Below are 10,430 nucleotides of genomic sequence, written 5' to 3' on the forward strand. Positions count from 1 at the left end.
AATTTTCAATGCTGGCTGTTGATCAGTTACAAACATCTTATACAACCTAATGTGTACACACTCTCCTCTCTATTTCATTTTGCCAGGGGGGCGATAGTAAAGTATTTCAATTATTCAAAGATCAGGCTGTGGAAGTAATTTGACTCTTGTAACTTTGTGGGTGACAGTTGGAATAAAAGAAACTCTGATTATGTAATATCTGGTTCCTAGTGAATATCGTTTTTCCTTCTGGAATTCTGCTTACCTCCAACCATTCCTTCCTTCCTATCTTCTTTCAGAAGCTGGAGTTGGTGCTTAGTTTCTATAATCTTCTTTGGGGGAACGGATTGGTAAACTTATTATTCTTGTTCCTTCTCTTAGTGTCTTTGGATACCGAGATTGATTCTTGCCCCTTGCCTTATTTTCTGTCTTTTCTCAGAGACCTCAGTTGGAGAAAGTTAGGAAGAAGGTGGCAGATGAAGGAAGCTGGGACAGTGGAGGCTGACTGAGTTTGGAAGATATATTCATTGGCTTTCTGGTTGGTTGCTTGGGTCTCTCAATTCTTTCTCCACACTCCGCCCCCTTCGCCCCCCAAACCTGCTTTGGTCACATGGCCAAACTTCTTTATTTTAGCCCTAGCAGCTCTCTCCCTTTTCATTCCATACACATTTCTCCAGTACACTTTCAGGCCTCTGATATTTGTTGTCTCCTAAAATTGTTTCACAGTTTTCCCTCAGATAATGTATCATGGTTACGGCTCGCTGGGTAGGTAGGCGATTTTCACTGCTAAAGGTCTAAAGCATCTCATAAAAAACATTTGATAATATGCATATATTATCAAAGAAAAGCAAAAACTTGTAATTATCTCAGAACTTTAAAATTCGTTATAGCAATATAAAAGTGCTCTTAAGCAGGGAATGCTCCATCTTTCCTTTGAATTCATCTAATCTTTGTTTTAATCAAACGAATCTCACTGGTTCTGAAACAGTTAAAAATTTATAAAACCTCACTCATATTACTTCAGTGGATTCTTGGACTCAAGTTCTTTAGGGATAATAATTTATCTTCAATAATTTATTTTGAAAAGAGTCATATGACTTAAAATAGGATGGTTGTAAGGTAATTTATTCATTTGAAGTTAGTGGCAAATAGTTGGTTAGGGCAAGCTAGCTGAAACAGAGATTGAAATATCCATTAAGGAAAAAGTTTAGAACACTAAAATTTGACCCCCAGAATAAGCAGCAGGAAGAAGGATGGATAATGGGGAAAAGCAAATAAGAGATTTAGAGTGAGATATGTTTGTTTTTGAGAATTTATCTTAAAGAGTACCTATAAAAATTATGAAACATGAAATGAATATAAAAAGTCAAGGAAAAATGAATTATTCTCTTCTCCTGAGACAGTAAGAAATGGGTAAAGGGAGTAAAGTAATGTTAAACTTAGGACTTTTTGTAAATTACCTCTATTCCTAAAGCACATCTACACTTTTCTCTGAAAACCTAACACATTTCAATTCTCTAGCTATAAATGCCTTCATACAGGTTGTTTTAAATTTTTTTAAATGTTTATTATTTTTGACAGAAAGAGAGACAGAGTGCAAGCAGGGGAGGGGCAGAAAGAGAGAGGGAGACACAGAATCCAAAGTAGGCTCTACGCTCTGAGCTGTCAGCACAGAGTCCGACACGGGGCTCAAACCCACGAACCATGAGATCATGCATGACCTGAGCTGAAGTCAGACGTTTAACTGACTGAGCCACCCATGCGCCCCCATACAGGTTGTTTTATAATGAATTCCAAAGGTATCCTTTACTGCACTTCAGAGTATTGTATTCTATAGGCAATTAAATCATTATTGGTCAAATTGATATAGAAAGGGGAGCTCTCCCTTTGGATTATATATGATTGAGGTTTGGTGTAAGCTCTAAAATTCTGAATTCTCATCCTCAGTAGAATTCCATTTTGGATGCATCTTTTTATTAATAATTACTTGATGCCAGTTGTGTCAGAGTTTTGTGTTTGGTCTGGGCCTACATAGTAGAAGGGCAACCATAGAAAGCCTTGTTGTGACTTGAGTCTTTGGCTGTGAAATGAGGGACCCTGAATCATCCACTCTGCTTCATTATTAGCAGGGCCCCTAAACCTGTTTTAGGCATGGTCGTGGCAGATGTTAGTATCTTATTAATGCTATGGGAGGGGCATTGCCCTGTACGCAGTAGATCCACCACAAGATCTGTGTTCTAGGATATACATGGTTCAGTATAACCAGGGTAACAGAGTGTGCTGGAGTCACTTGGTTTTAGAGATGAGATCTAGGAGAAGAGTTGGCCCATTCAAAACCTGAGAGTGCTTACCACAGACTGTGTTCTTCTACTGATGGTACAGAAAAAAGGAGGCAGAGTAAATCTACCCATATACACCACAGCCCAGGCCCTTTGCCTGTATTGTGAATGGGGAGACATGGAGTTGGGGAAAATATTAATTAATTAAAAAAGAAAGAAGAAAAAAGAAAAAAAATCCCTGAGGCTGTTTGCCTCAGTGGCCTCAGGTAATCTGTATATTCTCTTTGGAAGGCTGGGACGTTGAGAGGAGTGGTTGTACGATAGAAGTAGAGGAATGCTGATTGCAGGAACCAAAGGTATTTCCCTCTTGGTGGAAGCTTGGTTGATTTGGAGAATATGACAGATGCTTTGGTTTTGGAAGTAAGACCTAGAGTAGATGGAATGGACTACAGTCCTTCAAATAAGAAAGCTGAGTGCTGGGGAGGAGGGGGGATTGGAGTCATTAATTGGCATTTTGGTAGGAGTTTATGGTATGTAGGCAATAACCCTAACATCTTCATTCTTTGGCCTCTTCCTTCTCCTGAAGGCTTGGGAGGGGTGTCTTGAAATTACAATAAGAAATTAGTAGAGCCAAGAGTTCTACTTTTAGGTAGAAATGAAGTTTTGTTGAGGAATTGTCATCATTTCCAAGGAAGTCATGAGTGGCAGAACAATAGCCAAATATTCCAGACTAGTAGTGTGAGAAGGTACCTGAAAGCAGAATATCTCTGAGGGGTACTGGTGTCCCCCCACCCCTCCCACCCTTGGCAGAGCATGTCTGACTTTTGGCTCGTTGTGCCTGTGGCTAGTTGGCAGTGAAGAAGAAATAGAACACCACTGGGCTACTACAGCAGCAACAGGCAACCTCTCCTTTTTGTACTAGAGACTTTGACCTTCAATTACTTGTGGGTTCTTAGCTTCTACCCAGATGGCTGAAGCTACTTACATATGACTTTTGCATAAATGTGATACTATTGTGCATATTTTAGGGATTTTTATAGGATTTGTTAACCAAAACACATAAATCTATTCCTATCTGCTAGACTCTCAGACTTTGGTATATGGAATGAAAGATAAAAGTTGATGTAATCAAAGGAAATGCATATTTGATTTCAGATTAATTGAACTGAAGGTAGAAACATGAAAATGCATTAACTCTAACAGTAGCTTTAAACAGAATAAACTATGGACTTTTCAAAGGATTATGATTACCCTTAATCATGCCAAAATGAAGCTTGAAGCAATTATGGATAATACAGATGTATTATTAATACCAGCTGAAACCCAGGTTTTGATTATGTAAGAAAACAGGCTTAGACTTTTGGCAGATGGTTAACTTAAAAGTTCAAGTAAATCCAAGTTTTTAAATATGGAAGATGTAGGGAGCATTTCAGCTTGATAAACCCAGATTTATTTTCTCCACAGGAAATCATTGAAACTGGAATTACCTCAGCAATTTACAAATGTGACTCTGTTCTTTAGAAAGTAACTGTGCCTTTGTTTTTCTGAATCCTCAAGTTTATAATTTTCTAATGCGTTGTGTTTGTCAAACTATGACGTGGAAGCCCCCTTTTTTTTTTTTTTTGACATGTGTAGACTTCCATTAGCTTTTCTTCTCCTTTGTTAACCTTTCTTGATTCTCTTTCTATGGGAAGTCCCTGGATTGTGATAGTGTAAATGGGCATCATGATGGATGGGAGATTCTTTCTTGCTACAGCAGTGTGATTCCCAAATGAATATGGAGCATGGAAGCAGGACAAATAAATGTACTGAAGTTGGTGGAGCTAATAGAATGGTTTCTTACAGTTTAACAGGGGCAAGGAAGAATCTTTGACCTAAGTTCAGTCAGAACTGTACACCAGGGTCAAGGATGTCAGCACTGTTGTCTCACTTTTTGGCTTCAGTATTCTAGAGCAGGGTATCTGCCATGCTGTTTTCCCCTATTACTGCTTGTAAGAGGAACAGCATTTTTACTCTGCAGGAAAGTGGAGGAGTGAAAAGACCAGAGCCCTGGGAAATCACATTATCTTTCATCAATTAGGCAATTGTGTTTTATGAGAGAATGTGATTTGAGTTTCAGTTGAGTATAAAACAAACTATTGGGAAGAATTTGGTTGCAAATATCCAATGTAACTTTTTGGAGTAGAGGAATAAAGTGGAAAATGACAGCAAGATTGAGAGAAAGAGAGAAATAGAGAAAGAGATGATAGAGATCAGATTTTTACCTGAAAATAACATGCAGGTGCATACTAAACCACCTGCAAATCTGTGCGCTCTTTCTAACAGCTTCACAACTGGATGCTATCTTTAGGAAAATATAAGTAGAGATTACTGACTGGGGATGAATGGAATCCCCTAAAGTGAGTACATGCTTTTCATTTTAGAACACTTTATTGTTAAAATGAATCATTATCAAGGAGAAGGAAGACATGGTTTCTCATTTTAAGAAATTTCATCCTATCAAAGGAGAAAAAAAGGACAAATACAAACAAGACAGAAAAGAACTAACATTCATTAAACACTTATTTGCTGGGAACTAGACTAAATATAACATTACAACACTATAGACAATATACCATATTTTTTGCATATACCATATTTGTTGTAACACTATGAAATAGGCATTATTATCACATATTTTACTGATAAAAACTGAGAATTAAGAGGTTAAATAGCTTGCCCAAAGTCACATCAATTAAAAGACAGATCCAGGATCTGAATCTGGAAATCTGACTTCAGATGCTAAACTCTTAATCACTGTGCTCTACTATCTCATTGGCACCTCAGTGCCCTTTTATTGATCATTAGAGAATATGATCTTTATATGTGCCATCTTTATATGTGCCTAATGGTTGAATAGCTAGAACATGAAGGCTGGTCAGCATGGCTAGGCTGATAAGAATCAAGTGGGGCTGAAGAGGAGTGGCTTTATGGCCAAAAGGCGTTTAAAGAGGCAGGGAGAAAATATGAATTGATCCTATACAGAGGCAGTTGAATAATTTCCTGGACTGATTCCATGTCTTAATTTCTGTTTTTTAAAAAGTAATTTTCTTAATTTTCTAGACTATCCTCTAATTAAGGGGCTCACAGATGTTTATTCGTTATGTTAAAAACTCAAGTTTTAATGGTGTAGTCTTAAGAGACTCAAACAAGTAACAATTAGATCTGTGGCTTTTGGCCAAGCAGTGTTAATGCCTAAATCCATCTAATATTTCACTTGGCCAGACTGTAGGATAGCATTCTCCTACAGTAATTTCCCTTGCATCCTGACTTTCTGCAGTAAATGGCTCTACCAAGGAAATGAGCCACTATCTAAGCCTTCTTCCTTGTACCAGTTGGTTTTAATGACACTTGTAGTCTTTCCCATAATTTCCCAAAGTGACATGTTGCTTAAATAGAACCTGTTCATTTATGAATTCATTTGGCCATTTAGTCCTTTCTTCTTCCTTCCTTCTTTACTCCTTCCCTTCTCCTTCCTTTCACACATCTTTCCTCTCTTCTCTTTTATTCCCTACCACCCTTTTGCCCTTTCCTACCTTCAAGGGTAATTACTAGGTTCTCAAGAAATGCTAGGCCTTGTACTAAGTACTGTGGAGGGCATATAGATAGATATGTAGATAGATATTATGATTGATTTTTAATCCATTTAATGAATATTTATTCAGTGCTTCCTGTATGCCAGGGCTCTATTTTACAAGCTAGAAACAGAGTTGGGTACACAATAAAATTTCTTTTTCTCAGTAAGTTGTATTCCTGGGTATATACTGGGGAGACAGACAAAAAATATATCACATGTCAAGTAGTGATAAGAGCTCTGAATAAAAATGAAGAAGAGAATAGAGAGAGATGTGATGGGGAATGTATTATTTTTACAGAGGCTGGTCAAGGAAGGGTTCTCTGACAAGATTACATTTGATCAGAAATACATTTATCTGAGGGAAAAGTAAGTACCAAGGCCCTCAGGAGATTCATTTCTAACAGGGAAAAAAAGGTGTAAAGGTAAATAACTGTAACAGAAGATAGAAAGGGTAAGTGCTGCAAGGGAGATGTTGAAGAGCTACTGAACTGGGTAAGTTTGGAGGAAGGGGATAAAACTGCCTGCTGTGGAGGGGGTATTATGGAGAGCAGGCCCCATTTCCAAGGGGTAAGGTAACTCACACACTCTGATGCCTCATGCAGAGCCTTTCCCCCAGACCTTCTCTTGAAGAAGGACCAGTGTCCTTGATTATGAGACAGTTGGGCTGTACATCTAACCAAGGAGCCCTTTGGTTAAGATGCTGAGATTCTAAGGATGGAAACAAGTTACACCACATGTTCAGTTTTTCTTTTAATTTCATACTCCTTGAAATCATATTTCCTTTTTATAAGAAGACTAACCTTCGGGGCACCTGAGGGTGGCTCAGTTGATTGAACATCTGACTCTTGATTTCAATTCAGGTCATGATCCCATGGTTGTGGGATTGGCTCTAGGCTGAGTGTGGAGCCTGTTTGAGATTCTCTCTCTCCCTCTGCCCCTCTCCCCCATTTGTATGTGTGTTCTCTCTCTCTGAAAGAAAGAAAGAGAGAAAGAAAGAAAGAAAGAAAGAAAGAAAGAAAGAAAGAAAGAAAGAAAGAAAAAAGACCAAACATCTATGCCCAATGTTGGCCACCAAAGGCAAGAAGGCAAAGGGAGTACTTTTGTTTTTAGATAATTGCTTTGTGCTCAAGATTAGGATACCCCCATTTTTACTTGTTTTGGTCAGTGTGGCAAGGTCTTAGTTCTTCTACTAGAATGCAGATACCCCAGTGAAAAAGAAAGCACTTAACGCAGTATCAGCTAACATTTGACTATTAGCTAGAAAGTGTACAAACAAGGAAGTATGAAAATGAAACATAGAAGTTTATATCATAGTTTAATTTTTAAACTGGGATACTGGCAATGACTGAATATAGGACACTAAATGGAGAAGTATTGGATGGAAAGAGTACAGGATAGGTGGAAAGATGAAAGAAAGAGAAAAAAAATATTCCTTAACAGAACAGATGTATTCACATTGTGAAATTGATCCAATAGAGACCTCTCAACACAGAGTTACAGATATGTTTAGAAGAGAAAAGATACCTTGATAAGCTACTTGAAGCAAAGGTGAGACCATAGGATAGGATATGGGGGTCTGCAGGAGCCATGGCAAACTTGTGATAACTTAAGTAGTGTGCCTTAGAAACAAATAGGGATTTATTTATTTATTTAAAAAAAAGTTTATTTATTTTTGAGAGAGATCCCAAGTGGGGGAGGGGCAGAGAGAGGGGAGCAGAGAATCTGAAGTGGGCTCTGTGCTGACAGCACTGAGCCGGATGTGGGGCTCAAACCCACGTACTGCAAGATCATGATGTGAGCCGGTCGGATGCTCAACCCACTGAACCACTGAGGTGCCCCTCCAGTAATATTTTCTATTCACTCAAAATATATTGATTGGAGTGTGCACTGGGTAGAAATTAAGGGCAAGAATACCTAAGGTAGAGCACCATTGAGCTGGATGGGAGTGGATGATGAGAGGACCCCTGATTTCAATATTCACTCAGCAGAGGTAGAGAAGCAGAGGCAGCCGTTCCAAAGTGTCACCCTCCCCAACCCCTAAAATGGGCAGATATCCCAAGGATCCCACTGCATTTTTCTACAATCCATACCATGGAGACTTAAATCTATCTTTATCTAGATATTAAGAAATAGGTCAATGCCAGCTGATATCTGGATTACATATACTTTAAAAACTACTATAAATTTTCATTAGGATGTTAGCGAATCAGAACTTCAGAAGTGTGGATGAAAGTGCAAGCTCCAGTGTTCAACATGAAGGGGAAGGGAATGTTTGAAATTTAGCACTAAGTGACTCTTCCTTTTAATAGATGGGAATAAAACTGTCTTTGGTCAAGAATTATTTTATTTGTCTGTATCTCAGGATGGTCTTTCACAGAAGTGGGTTTTTGCTATTGGGACTCTGGGAGTAGAGGAGTTCTATGCTATTATTTCTTTTCATGGCTCTCAGTGCACATTTAGAATCTTTGAATGTCCCACTCAATTTCTCTGTTTTTTGAAGTTTTGGGGAACTCCAACTATCAACAGAGGAAAAACTTGCATAAGGCTGAACAGGGAGATGACTGAGTCATTACAGTGCTCTTATTTGAATACTAACTAGCCAAGAACAGTGAGGTTTCAAAAATCTTCCAGTCCTCTGGGGAGACTTTTGATTTCTGACAAGATGATTAACTGAGCCTGGGTTGCTTTCTCTGTCACCATACCAACACTAAATCGCTGCAGAAGTCAGAGGGAAGTCAGTGGGACTGGCAAACTGAAAAACAAAGAAGCAAACAAACTCAGAAACACTGAGCAAAGAACATGTCTGGGTTTCACAGTGTGGGAAATGGCAGCCTGGTTTGGAAGAGGACTGGACACACCAGACTTCCACTGCCCTAGACTCAAGTGGCTGCTGAGCACTTACAATGTGGCTAGTCTGAATGGAGATGTGCTGCAAGTATAAAATACTCCCCAGATTTTGAAAACTTAGTATAAAAAAAAAGGAATGCAAAGTACCTCATTAATTCATTTTTGTATTGCTTACATGTTGAGATGGTAATATTTTGGATATATTAGACTAAATAAAATATATTATTTTTATGGATTTGCTAGGACTTCTGTAACAAAGTACTCCAGAGTGGGTGGCTTAAACAACAGAAATTTACTTTCTCACAGTTCTGGAGGCTAGAAGTCCAAGATCAAGATGTTGGCAAAGTTGATTTCTTCTGAGGCCTCTCTAATTGGTTTTTATTTATTTTTATTTTTATTATTATTTTTTATTTAGATTGGAGTTAGTTAACATATAGTGTAGTATTGGTTTCAGGAGTAGAATTTAGCGATTCATCACTTGCTTATCCCAACAAGTGCCCTCTTTAATGCCCATCACCCATTTAGGCTATCCCCCAACCCAATAGTCCTCCAGCAACCCTCAGTTAGTTCTTTGTATTTAAGAGTCTCTTATGGTTTGCCTCCCTCTCTGTTTTTATCTTATTTTTCATTCCTTTCCCCTATATTTATCTGTTTTGTTTCTTAAATTCCACTATGAGTGAAATCATATGATATTTGTCTTTCTCTAACTTATTTTGCTTAGCATAATACACTCTAGTTCCATCCACATGATTGCAAATGGCAAGACTTAATTCTTTTTTATCACCGAATAATATTCCATTGTATATATATATACCACTTCTTAATCCATTCATTAGTTTATGGACATTTGGGCTCTTTCCATAATTTGACTATTGTCGATAGCACTGCTATAAACATGGGATGCATGTGCTCCTTCGAATCAACATTTTTGTATCCTTTGGATAAATACCTAGCAATGTAATTGTGGGTTGTAGGGTAGTTCTATTTTTAACTTTTGGAGGAAACTCCATATTGTTTTCCAGAATGGCTGCACCAGTTTGCATTCCCACCAACATTGCAAAAGTGTTCCCCTTTCTCTGCATCTTCACCAACATGTGTTGTTTGCTGAGTTGTTCACTTTAGCCATTCTGTCTCATTAGTTTTTAGATGGCTATCTTCTCCCTGTATCTTCACATGATCTTTCCTCTGCATGTGTCCATGTCCCAAACTCCTCTTTTTATAAAGACATTAGTCATATTGGAGTTAGGGCCCACCTTAATGATCTCATTTGAAGCCTTCTTTAAAGGCCCTCTCTCCAAATGCAGTCCCATTCTAAAATGCTAGGGGTTAGGATTTCAACATATAAATTTGAGGGTGGGAGGAAGAGGACATAATTCAGTCTACATAACATTATTAAATTTAAAAACACCTGTTTCTTTTCTAAAAAAATATAGGTACTTGAAAATTTTAAATTACACATGTGGCTTGCATTATATTTCTATTGGACAGTGCTGCACTAAACTGTAACTTCAAAATGGCAAACTCCTTTCTGTGTTGTTCATTACTGAGTTTCTTGGTACTTTAAACAGAGCCTGGCACAAATACATGCTTAATTACATTTGTTGCCTCCAGAATGAATGGGCATCATAGACAGTAGATAGGGTGTGACTGGATTTTAGATATGAATCTTTAGATAGGATTCTGTGCCCTGGTAATTACCTGAGTAGCTC

The 10,430-nt window shown here is 38.1% G+C and overlaps 1 non-coding gene across 1 annotated transcript; it reads left to right on the forward strand.

The window, feature by feature from the left end:
• Positions 1–2,313: 2,313 nt before the first annotated feature.
• Positions 2,314–2,440, forward strand: LOC111561224. The gene has a single exon (XR_002743579.1). It is a non-coding gene; the product is annotated as a small nucleolar RNA SNORA51 (small nucleolar RNA).
• The last annotated feature ends 7,990 nt before the right edge of the window (positions 2,441–10,430 follow it).

Source organism: Felis catus, chromosome B3, assembly GCF_018350175.1.
Source record: "Felis catus isolate Fca126 chromosome B3, F.catus_Fca126_mat1.0, whole genome shotgun sequence".
NCBI lineage: Eukaryota > Metazoa > Chordata > Mammalia > Carnivora > Felidae > Felis > Felis catus.